The sequence below is a fragment of the Oryx dammah genome, unplaced genomic scaffold (assembly GCF_014754425.2).
Source record: "Oryx dammah isolate SB20612 unplaced genomic scaffold, SCBI_Odam_1.1 HiC_scaffold_17, whole genome shotgun sequence".
NCBI lineage: Eukaryota > Metazoa > Chordata > Mammalia > Artiodactyla > Bovidae > Oryx > Oryx dammah.
Window position 1 is genome coordinate 65,832,319 of NW_024070201.1, and position 11,946 is coordinate 65,844,264.

Here is an 11,946-nt window from a genome sequence, read left to right on the forward strand (position 1 = left end):
GGCATCACGGACTCAATGGACATGAGTTTGAGTAGACTCTGGGAGTTGGTGATGGACAGGGAGGCCTGGTGTGCTGCAATTCATGGGGTAGCAAAGAGTTGGACACGACTGAGCAACTGAACTGAACTGAAAGGAACGGGAAGTTAGAAAGTCCTATTGTATACAATTCTGTTATGAAATCAATATAATATAGCATACTTATGCTATACTATTATATAATTATAATATAGTTAGACTACTGCAGGGAGATTATGATGCATTCTAAGTACAGTATTTCCTTTATTCTAAGATGCCACTGTTTTGCGATATACTATTTTTTAAATAGTTTACAAAAAGAAGCAGTTTATATTAAGTGGATTTATAGAAAACAATGAATTCAGGAAATTCTAAAATGCTGTATTTTTAGATATAAGGAAAGTTTTAGAATATAGAAAACATAGGTATCTGACTTAATTTCTCATGAAAAATATTTTCCTAGTCACATTGTATTTTTATGCATTTTTGGATCAATTTTAATTCACATGACTGTTGAAGTAAATTAGATGAGAAAAGAAAATCATCATACATTTCCTATAAAAGTCAGAAAATTTGCATCAGTTTGGATTCTTGCATGTCTATCCTTGTCTGTCCTAGGAGAAAAGTATCATTAGTAATATCATTTAGCAAGTGAAGAAATAGGTTTGGAAAAGATGAAGGCTTTGCTCAAGTTCATGTAACTTTAAGTGGCAGGACCAGGGCTCTAACCAGTGCAGCCTTAATCTATAAACTGCTCTGTGGTCTTTTCATTAACCAGGTGAAGTGGTGGCAATTGCAAGTAACATCTTGTCTATGCTTTCCTCAATACACATTTATACCCACAGACCACTGCCCTTGTCTCTTAAGCACTGTGTGTGTGTGTGTGTGTGTGCATGCACATGCATGTGTTTTCATATATTCAGTACAATGGAAAGAATTGTAATATTTAGTTCTTATTCAAACCAATTTGTTTGATAAGTTTTAGGGTGAAAATGTTAAAAACTGACAGCATCTTTAGGTCAAAGGATAATTACAGTGAGAGATTAGTGACATCAGATGGAGTTGACTTCAAACATTTTTCTAGTATCAGCTGTAATATATTCTACTCACTAATAGGAAGCCAAGCTTTTTTAAAATAAAGAAATATAAAAATAGCACTACATCAAAGGAAAGAACAATGTTCCTTTTGGTTGGAGTGGATTTATAATTTACTTTGGCCCATTCTAGGAGTAAAATCTAAATTGCTTTTTATTTTCTTTTAAAAAATAATGTCTTGAGTAATCCTAACTGCCCATGCACTATCATCTAATCCAGACATGCTGCACAGAAATATTCTACCAGGTTAAGATGCCAATCTGGACTGAGGAATTGCTCACAATGTTTCTCTGATTCTCTGATTAGGATAATGGTCCAGAAGCATTGCTAGTGTCATGACTGATGATTATTATACATACATTTCTCCACATCTCTCAGTTTTGCCTTGGATCAAGTTAAAGTAACACAAACTATGCATTTGAACCATATAGTTTTGACACAGATAGTAAAAACAATGGTGTTGCACTATTGTCTTACAATGAGGTGTTTTGCAAGAAACATTTTTATTAAAATAATCTATGGAAAGATATTTTCTTCTGTACTATTTAGTATCATATTTTTAAGGACCCAAGGGAGAAATTTTCCTATCACTATGTGGAAGTGAAAGCTTTTGCCTACAGGAGACTGTTTTCTCATCTTTTTGATTCTATACATAGGATAATTTTTTAATCTTATTTATTCTTATGGATTCATGTAATTGATATGGCTTCTCCTATGGGGCCCACTCAAGTGTTACCTTGATGGAATACTCAAATGTCAACTCATAAGAAGAATATTTCTTAATCATTCATAAAATAGTACTTCCAACCATTTGGTCCTAGAAATATTACTTGCTTATTCCATTGTTTTTCTCTTTATCACATGTAACCAATTAGATGTTTTGATATTTATCTCTCTTCCTCCACTAAATAAGCTCCATGGAATCAAGAACTTTATCATTTATTCATTATTTTATATCCAATGGGAAGCATAGTTCCTGAGATGCAATAGCAACTTATTGAGTAAATGAATGTATGAATAAGCATGTATAATTTTTGTCTATCTGACAGTAATTTCTAAACTAGAATAGACAGTGTTTTTTTTCTCAACGAGCAGTGAAAATTCATTGTATGATATGATAATGATGGATACATCCCATTAAACATTTGTCCAAACTCACAGAATGTACAACAGGAAGAATGAACTGTAACTGTAACTGAAGGTTCATCAACTGCAACAAAAACTGTAACACATGTACCACTTTGATGGGAAGATGTTGACGATGGGGGATGCTATATAAGCTTAAGGCAGGGAAATCTCTGTACCTTCCTCTGGATCTTTCTATGAATCTTCGGTTCGTTTCAGTTCAGTCGCTCAGTCGTGTCCAACTCTTTGCGACCCCATGAATTGCAGCATGCCAGGCCTCCCTGTCCATCACCAACTCCGAGAGTTCACTCAAACTCATGTCCATCAAATCAGTGATACCATCTAGCCATCTCATCCTCCGTCGTCCCCTTCTCCTCCCGCCCTCAATCCCTCCCAGCATCACAGTCTTTTCCAATGAGTCAACTCTTCACATGAGCTGGCCAAAGTACTGGAGTTTCAGCTTTAGCATCAGTCCTTCCAAAGAACACCCAGGGCTGATCTCCTTTAGAATGGATTGGTTGGATCTCCTTGCAGTCCAAGGGACTTTCAAGAGTCTTCTCCAACACCACAGTTCAAAAGCATCAATTCTTTGGTGTTCAGCCTTCTTCACACTCCAACTCTCACATCCATACAGGACTACTGGAGAAACCATAGCCTTGACTAGATAGACCTTAGTCAGCAAAGTAATGTTTCTGCTTTTGAATATGTTATCTAGGTTGGTCATAACTTTTCTTCCAAGGAGTAGGCATCTTTTAATTTCATGGCTGCAGTCACCATCTGCAGTGATTTTGGATCCCCCCAAAATAAAGTCTGCCACTGTTTCCACTGTTTCCCCATCTATTTCCCATGAAGTGATGGGACCAGATGCCATTATTTTTGTTTTTTGAATGTTGAGCTTTAAGCCAACTTTTTCACTCTCCTCTTTCACTTTCATCAAGAGGCTTTTTAGCTCCTCTTCACTTTCTGCCATAAGGGTGGTGTCATCTGCATATCTGAGGTGATTGATATTTCTCCCAGCAATACTGATTCCAGTGTGTGCTTCTTCCAGCCCAGCGTTTCTCATGATGTACTCTGCATAGAAGTTAAATAAGCAGGGTGACAATATACAGCCTTCACATACTCCTTTTCCTATTTGGAACCAGTCTGTTGTTCCATGTCCAGTTCTAACTGTTGCTTCCTGACCTGCATACAGATTTCTCAAGAGGCAGGTCAGGTGGTCTGGTATTCCCATCTCTTTCAGAATTTTCCACAGTTTATTGTGATCCACATAGTCAAAGGCTTTGGCATAGTCAATAAAGCAGAAATAGATGTTTTTCTGGAACTCTCTTGCTTTTTTGATGATGCAGCGAATGTTGGCAATTTGATCTCTGGTTCCTCTGCCTTTTCTAAAACCAGCTTGAACATCAGGAAGTTCACAGTTCACGTATTGCTAAAGCCTGGCTTGGAGAATTTTGAGCATTACTTTACTAGCATGTGAAATGACTGCATATGAATCTTAAACTGCTTTAAAAAAGATAAATTCTTAAAGACTGCATTTGGATGAATAATAATAAAATTATTTGCAACAAATCAGAACTATAAAGAAAAAAACAAAATCCAAGATGTTTTCAGAAAAGTTGTTAATGAATTTCAAAGTAATGATAAACAAAAATATGAGTTAGATGGAAAAGGAAAATTAATGACAAGAAAGGTGTGAGTGAAAAAAATAGTAATCAGCATTAATGTAGCACATTATGAATTCAACATTTCACAGTCAAATGTGCCTCATTTCCTGACCTGTGTGATAGAACTTAAAGTTTTGAAATGAAGGAAAGAGGTGAGCACTCAGGATATCAAGAATAAGGATCATAACACTAAAACCAAATGCCTGGGAGAAACAATTTTTTAAGCTACATTAAGTGTATCCTATTTAATTCTTCCAACCACATTGTATAACAATTTATATTACTGGTGGAGACTTTGTACTAGTATATACAGTACACTCTTTTGGTATCTGTGACCCCTCTGGAATCATTAAGTACATGTAGTGACTGAGGCATTATAAATGTCTTTTAATACAAGTTCATTTATTACTTGTCCCAAATAAGGGGACACAAATTCATCAGTCTTTCCTTGATTTCTTTCCTTTATTACTGCACATGCATGTCTTTGTGAGTTATCCACTCCCAGGATCTATTTGCTATGTATGTGCATATGAAACTACCCTGGCCCTCTCTTTTGGAATTATTTCAGAAATATATATCCAGCTGCCAACTGAATATCTGATTTTATCTCCCACACATTTAAGCCCAATGCTCCCTAACCCAGTATCCTTTCCCTTTCCCTCTCTACCTTTTTTTTTTCAGATCAACATCTTACACTTTATAATACACTCACAAATTTTTATACAAATTTCATGTTTACAAGTACAAAAAGGCAAAGAATCTCAAAGAATCGAAGTAACTGTACCGTCGACTACATTCAACAGAGTTGATACTGTGGCCCCTGTTCATCTTCTAAATCGAGAAGGGAACTGTGAATCCACCCCCAATGTGGACTCCGCTTTCAGAAGTTGGAGACTGGCTGTAGTTCTGCACACGTTTGGGTTTCAACAGAGCTGAGCTGAGATTCCATCGTGGTCCAGGCCAGATCAGCCAGAAGAAAGTCATCCATTGCTGTCTGAGTTTCATTGCTGGTGAAGAATAAGCTCCCCAAAGTTTCGAAGCCAGAGTTTATGGTCTGTGTTTCGGCACTGTTCAACTGAACTTTGCTTTCCAAGGCAGGCAGGTTTTTAGCAGTGGAGATTCCGTCAGTCTGGGTCTCTGTGTCAGATGAGTCAGTACTCATGGAACAGATGGAGTGTTTCAGGATACTTCCCAGGGGCAGACAAGGGCTACTGTCTAAAAAGAAGTTCAGGTCTATCTGTGTCTGCATGTCAAACATCTCAAGGCCTAAGAAGCTAGAATTCCCTCTACAACTGTAGGCCTGGGCAGAAGGGTCTGGAAAGAAGAAGTCAGTTTGGGTTTCTATGTCCAGCGACTCCAAGACTGGCTCAGTGGTCATGGTGCTAAGCTCACTCTCTTTGGTTCGCGTCTGTATATTTGAGGCTGAAAAGAACTCTTCGATATCAAAATCAATTGCAGGGTTCTGGGTTGGGCCAGATGGGAGCTGGGTGTCAGGTCCAGGGTTTGTGTCCGACAAAAGCGTATGATTGTCCAGCGTCTGACCAGGTAGGTTACAGGTTTTCTAGATCACTTAGTAAATCCATGGTTTGGGTCTGATTATCTGTCGTGTTCTGTGACGAAAGCATACTATTTGGTGCACTGAAGTTTATAATTGGTATGGATTTCTCAATATCTTGAGTTAAAGTTTTAGGATGGTTCTGAGGTAACAAGTCATGAGTTACAGTCTCTGCTTCTAAGCTGCTGCTTATAATATTGTCTGTAGACACCCCATATGATGAATGGACACTTTCAAAAATGTCTCCACACATTACAGCTTGGTCCATGTGTACTCGGTCATCTGCTGGACTTTGCATTCCGCTGGTCTGAGTTTCTCTGGAGATCCCCCCTGGCTGGAAACTGGCATCTATAAATGCATCAGTCTGAGCAGTGATGGATGAGGTAACCTTAGAAATGGGCAAAAAAGTTTGAGTTTAAACACTAATGGGAAGGGAAACCTGGGAACCAAAGGTCAAATCGGTTTGTGAACAGGACGCCACAGAGGAGTCAGGGTTGGCCCACTGTGCAGACGGCATGAACTGTGGTGTGGTGCAGGACAGGTCTGTCTGCACATTGATGGAAGAAATGCTGTTCTTCTGACATGTGTTCCCCAGTTCTTGTAACGGGCTAAATGGACTTTTACCCAAGTTCACTTGAATACCTGTGCTAATTGGCTCAATAGCAGCAGGATTTACAACTTTTGAAAGAGGGAGGCTCTCCTTGAGAGAGCAGGCCTCCGAATCCAGGCCAAGGATCAGGGTTCCAATGGACAAGGGCAGTAAGGGCACGGCACAGGGAGCTGAGCCCTGATGATCGACCCCCAACACCACAGGCTGGGCCGAGGAGTCGGCTGTAGGCACAAAGACAGGCACAGGAGAAAACTGCATGACGGGGAGTTTAACCAAAGCCACTTTGGGCTTCAGTAAAAGCAACTTCTGAGGGTACCTTGGAGCTGCTGGAAGAGTCTGTTGTTTGGCATTAGAGCTGCAAGAGTCTTCAGACGAAGCCACTGGCTTTATTTCTGAAGTTTCTAGTTCTGGAGCGTCTGGTCGGGGAGTTGGTTAGTTGCTCAGTGATTCAACGGTCTTCCTCCTTTCCATTTTCCTTTCCTTACTAGGTTGGGTAGATGTGCGACTGTAACGCAGTCCTGCTGCCATAGGGACGGCCACACGTGCACTGGAAGGTCCTGCCACAGTCCTCTGCATGTCTTTTCAAGTCCCACTCCGTGCCATACGAATTGCTGCACTTACTACATTTATGCTTCTTTTCAGCATGCATTTTCATAAAGTGCTGTTTTACGAGAGAAAATTAAGAAAAGGGTCTGTCAGGGCCTCTAGGGCATCCTTCAATTGGACAACAGTAGATTTTCGGTCCAGTTTTCAAATCTTTTTTTACTGTTGGATTTACTCTGCCATCCTGCAGGCGGTGGCTCTTGACTAGGTGCATGTTGAGCGCGGGGCTGTTGGGCAGGATCTTGCTGCAGCCGCGCACCACCGTGCACAGGATGTTGGTCCGCATGGCCCAGGACAGCTCGCTCACCGACGGCTGGATGAGCTCCCGGCTGGCGTCGCCGAACCCTCAGGCTGCCGCTGCCTCGCCGGCGGCGGTCGCGGCCGGCTGCCTCTCAGCCGCCCGGGGGGCACCCACGGGCCCGAGGCGGCGGCGGCTCCCCTCGCGGCCGCAGGGACGGCCGGGGCGCCCGAGGCGAGGGCTGCGGGATCCGCCCCCGCCGACTCAGAGGCCGCCATGGCTCTCGCCCCTGTCTACCTTCTTCTTCACTGTTATCTGAGTACACGGAACCAATCAAGTCTTGCTGTTTAGTAACTAAGTCGCGTCGGGCTCTTTTGCAACCCTATGGGCTGTAGCCCACCAGGCTCCTCTGTTCATGGGATTTCAGGCAAGAATACTGGAGTAGGTTGCCATTTCCTTCTCCAGGGGATCTTCCATCCCAGAGATCAGAAACACATCTCCTGCACTGCAGGCAGATTCTTGACCACTGAACCACCTGGGAAGTCCATAATCAAGTCTGCCGCTGCTGCTGCTGCTAAGTCGCTTCAGTCGTGTCCGACTCTGTGCGACTCCATAGATAGATGGTAGCCCACCAGGCTCCCCTGTTCCTGGGATTCTCCAGGCAAGAACACTGGAGTGGGTTGCCGTTTCCTTCTCCAATGCATGAAAGTGAAAAGTGAAAGTGAAGTCGCTCAGTCATGTCCGACTCTTAGCGGCCCCATGGACTGCAGCCTATTAGGTTTCTCCGTCCATGGGATTTTCCAGGCAAAAGTACTGGAGTGGGGTGGCATTGCCTTCTCCCATAATCAAGTCTAGTAAACTGTAAATTCTTATGCATTCCTTAACCTACATGTGACCAAACGATTCTTTTCCTTCACTCTATCGTTTCTCCTTTCATATTAATAACTTAATTAAAGCACTTGAAAATCCCCCTTTGATTCCTTCTTTTCTCTCTCCCCTTTATTTAGCCTCCAAAAGAATCTTTCTGAAACAAGAATCTGATATTTTCAATCACCTGTATAAAACCCACAAATGGTTATTCATTTATTTTAGTATAAAGCATATAGTTTTCTATGCCTATTTTTAAAAGAATTAAGGTAATTACAGATTCACATATAGTTACAAGAAATAATATAGCGAGAACCTGTGATCTTTTATTCAAATTTTCTCCAGTTACAACTTACTATATATCATACCATCACAATCAGACAATTGATATTGCTACTATCCACTGACCTTACAATTTTAGAAACTCTCATGATGTGGCCTCTGCCTAACACCGCCATCATTATCTTCCACTTAGCCAATTTTCAAACATTTATTCAATTATGACAAGTAATAATTATACCCTACATTTGTAGATTGGTTTACAACTTTCATAATGCTTTCACATCTGAGCTCTTAAAGGTACCCCATTACATGGGAAAGGTATATGTCATTACAGTCATCATTTCATAGATGAGAAAAGTATGGAAAATACACTGTTTAATTTGGAATGACAAACCAGGTCAATGGCACCTGGGTAAATGGTAAAATATAGGAAACTGTATATTTATTATGCACCTAGACCTTTACTTGTGTTATATCATCTAATCTGCTAAACTACCTTATGATTGAATCACCCTGTGATAGAAATTGTATTATCTCATTGGCAAAACCACTCATTTTATGGATGAGACTCATTGAGATTATATAATGTACACAAGATGACATTACTGCTAACTGATGCCATCTGCTTTTCAAACTCCACAAAAGCTTTAGCTCACTTACGAATCACTCAGAGAAGTTTAGAATTATTCCTTGCAAATTTCTGTGAGAAGTTAATTCTCATTACAAAAATACTCTTCTTTTAACATCTAATTAAGAACCTGAAATTTGAAGAGGTTTCTTGTTTTATGAGCCCATTTGTCTTGCCCTGGTCATTTAAAATGAATATAAGTGCTTATGACCAATTTAATATAAAGGACTCATTTTCACTCTCATGGAGAGATGATGAACTTAAAGTTCCCATTTGCTTAGTGAGAACTGGTTTTAAGAAAGCAAGGATACACCAAAGCATCAATTAAAAAGGTATGTCAGGATGCAAGCTGTGGAATCTTTTCCCTCTAACTGCAGTTTCACTTCCACAAATTCCTACACAGTTGTAAAACTGCTTACTTCTGTTGGAAAGTGTTGCCTTTTGTGTGGGAGGCAGATGGCAGTTTCTTGGCACAGCATAGAGTGGATTTGCAGAACTAGCAAAGAGGGGAGGGAAGAGAGGAGGAGAGAAAACTTGTTTTCTCATGACATTTCCTCCAGCAGCAGCTGCTGGGGTGCACAGGTGACTTAGAATGGAGCATCCATCACCAGGTGGAAGGAGTTGAGATCCCTCGGGACCCCATTAAAACTTAAATCTCAAAAGACACCTTTCCCAATCCCCATCTGAATACTCTATGGCATTCATACCGACTGACAAGGAGACAGAGGTCTGTTCTACCTGCTACCCAGGGCTGAGGTGGGATTTATGTATGACCACCTTTGAAAATGGGCTTCCCTGGTGGCTCAGATGGTAAAGCGTCTGCCTGCAATACAGGAGACCTGGGTTCGATCCCTGGATAGGGAAGATCCCCTGGAGAAGGAAATGGCAACCCACTCCAGTATTCTTGCCTGGAAAATTCCATGGACTGGTAAGCTACAGTCCATGGGGTCGCAAAGAGTTGGACACGACTGAGTGACTTGACTTGACTTAACCTTTGAAAATAGTCATGCTACTTTCTCCTATTTTCTACCATACTTCGGTTGTTTGTAACAAGCCTCAAACTGGAAACCCTAAGATTGAATCTAGGTTCCAGACAGCTTTTGTTTGCTGCAGAGAGACTTGGAAAAATAATTAATGAGTTATCAGTATTTAAAAATAAGGAGACTTCATAGAAACATCTGGAAAAATCACAAAGCTAAGCTCCCCATTACTGTCAAGCACCAGTGGAGAGTGTCTCACTTGCCTTTTTCTGTTATGTTCAGACCAATTTTTAATCTTAAGTCAGAGAATATGTGATCACTTACAGCCTATTATAATTATAAAAGAACAGGTCAGGCTAGACCAAGATCATTTCTGTTTTGGAGAATAATGAGTTATTGGACTGCAAAGGAATTCTGTGGTTGTTAGGATATTTTTCTAGAATTGAAAGTGATCTTATATATCTTGTCCTTGGCATTTATGTAAGTGGCTCTATCACTCTATCTAAACCCCTTCTTCAGTCAGAACTATTTCAGCTATGTACATGTTTTCCATGTGGCAAATATTCACATATGTTAAAGCTTTTACTCTTGTAAAACAGAAAATTATGTCAAGGATTGCTTTAAACATAAATCAGCTCACTTTGTAGAGGAGGACACACAAGCTAAAAATATTTGCCCTAAATCCTCTAGGAATTTATAAAAAGAATTTATTTAGAGGGATTAGATTCTTTCCTATAACCAGAAATCAGGAACCAAGTATTTTTTACATATATTTAGAACAAATTTTCTGAGGCTATATCCTTCAGCCAGACTTTAGGAGTTTGGGCTGATGGGCTAATGGCTCTCAGCTGGAAGTATGAAGACTTGATTTCATTGCTATACTCCAAGCTTATTCAAGAGTATCAATATTTGGGGACTAAAAATGTCTGTGAAACCATAGCCCACCCCATACCTCAAGCACATGTCTCTGCTAAATATTCTTACTTCCTCCATGAAGGCTACTAAAGATTTCCTCACTAACTAAAGACTGCTGAAAGTTTTCCCCACAACAGTGCTTTTCAGTATATTCTTGACAGCTGCAACTCTATTACTATTAAAACAGTGACCCCAATCATTTTTCCCAAGTTCACTATTGGGAGACAAAGCAGTGAAAAGGATATGTGTTTGGACATATTATAAAATAAGTAATGTTTAGATCAATCTGCTAGCACTGCATTTATTTAAAAGATTTTTTTGATGTGAACCATTTTTAAAGTCTTTATTGAATTTGTTACAATATTACTTCTGTTGTTTACATTTTAGGTTTTTTTTTTTTTTGGCTATGAGGCAGGGAGATCTTAGCTCCCCAACCAGGGATCAAACCTTCACTGCCTGCATTGGAAGGCAACATATTAATCACTAGACCTTCAAGAAATCTCCTAGTTGTACAACTTAAGCACATTATTAAAATAGAAATAATACTGTCTTTTATATGAATCACTAGAATTAAAGAAGATAGCTTTGAAATTATCTGACATGCTGTCTGACAAATAAAGGTGAACAAATATTATCCCTTCTCCCCAAATAATTAACTAGTCAATTTGAAATATCCTTCTCCAATGACTTTTGAATTTTAGTAGTGGCGCTTAATGCGTAAGTCATGGGACTAAGTGTCTGAGAATTTTAGTCACTGTCAAAGAATTAGATGGGCGAAGTTATTGATAATAATAGTAAGAACATTTTGTTTTCTCTGCAGTTGTACCTGACAAGTAACAAGTGAAGTCGCTCAGTCATGTCCAGCTCTTTGCAACCCTCAAACTGAAGCCTACCAGGTCCGACTCTTTGCAACCCATGGAGTGGAGCCAACCAGGTCCTCCCTCCATGGGATTCTTGGAGTGGGTTGCCATTTCCTTCTCTGGGGGATCTTCTTGACCCAGGGATTGAACTCAGGTCTCCCACATTACAGGCAGACGCTTTAACATCTGAGCCACCAGGGTACCTGAGCAGGGTCTTAAATTCAGTGATTTAGCAATATCTGCAAAATAGTACTCTCTCTCTCTTACCAGGTAAAATCAGATTATTTGCATCTGTCCATAATTGCATGTAGGCCATACTCAAAATAATTTCCAAATATGTTGTTGAATTCTTTCCTTTTCCTCATATACAATTACTTTTAGGAAGCAGATAGAGCTCCCTAGGTAGCTTAAAGAAGCAGTTGATATTTGGAAACAATGCTTATTCCCAAGATCAAGTCAACCCAAATCTAAGAAGAATCTGAAAGCTCTTTGGTGACTTGCTCTGTCCC

At 40.1% G+C, this 11,946-nt stretch overlaps 1 pseudogene; it reads right to left on the bottom strand.

Annotated features, from left to right (window-relative positions):
- Positions 1 to 4,779: 4,779 nt before the first annotated feature.
- On the bottom strand, positions 4,780 to 7,183 carry LOC120876891 (annotated as a pseudogene).
- Positions 7,184 to 11,946: the final 4,763 nt, after the last annotated feature.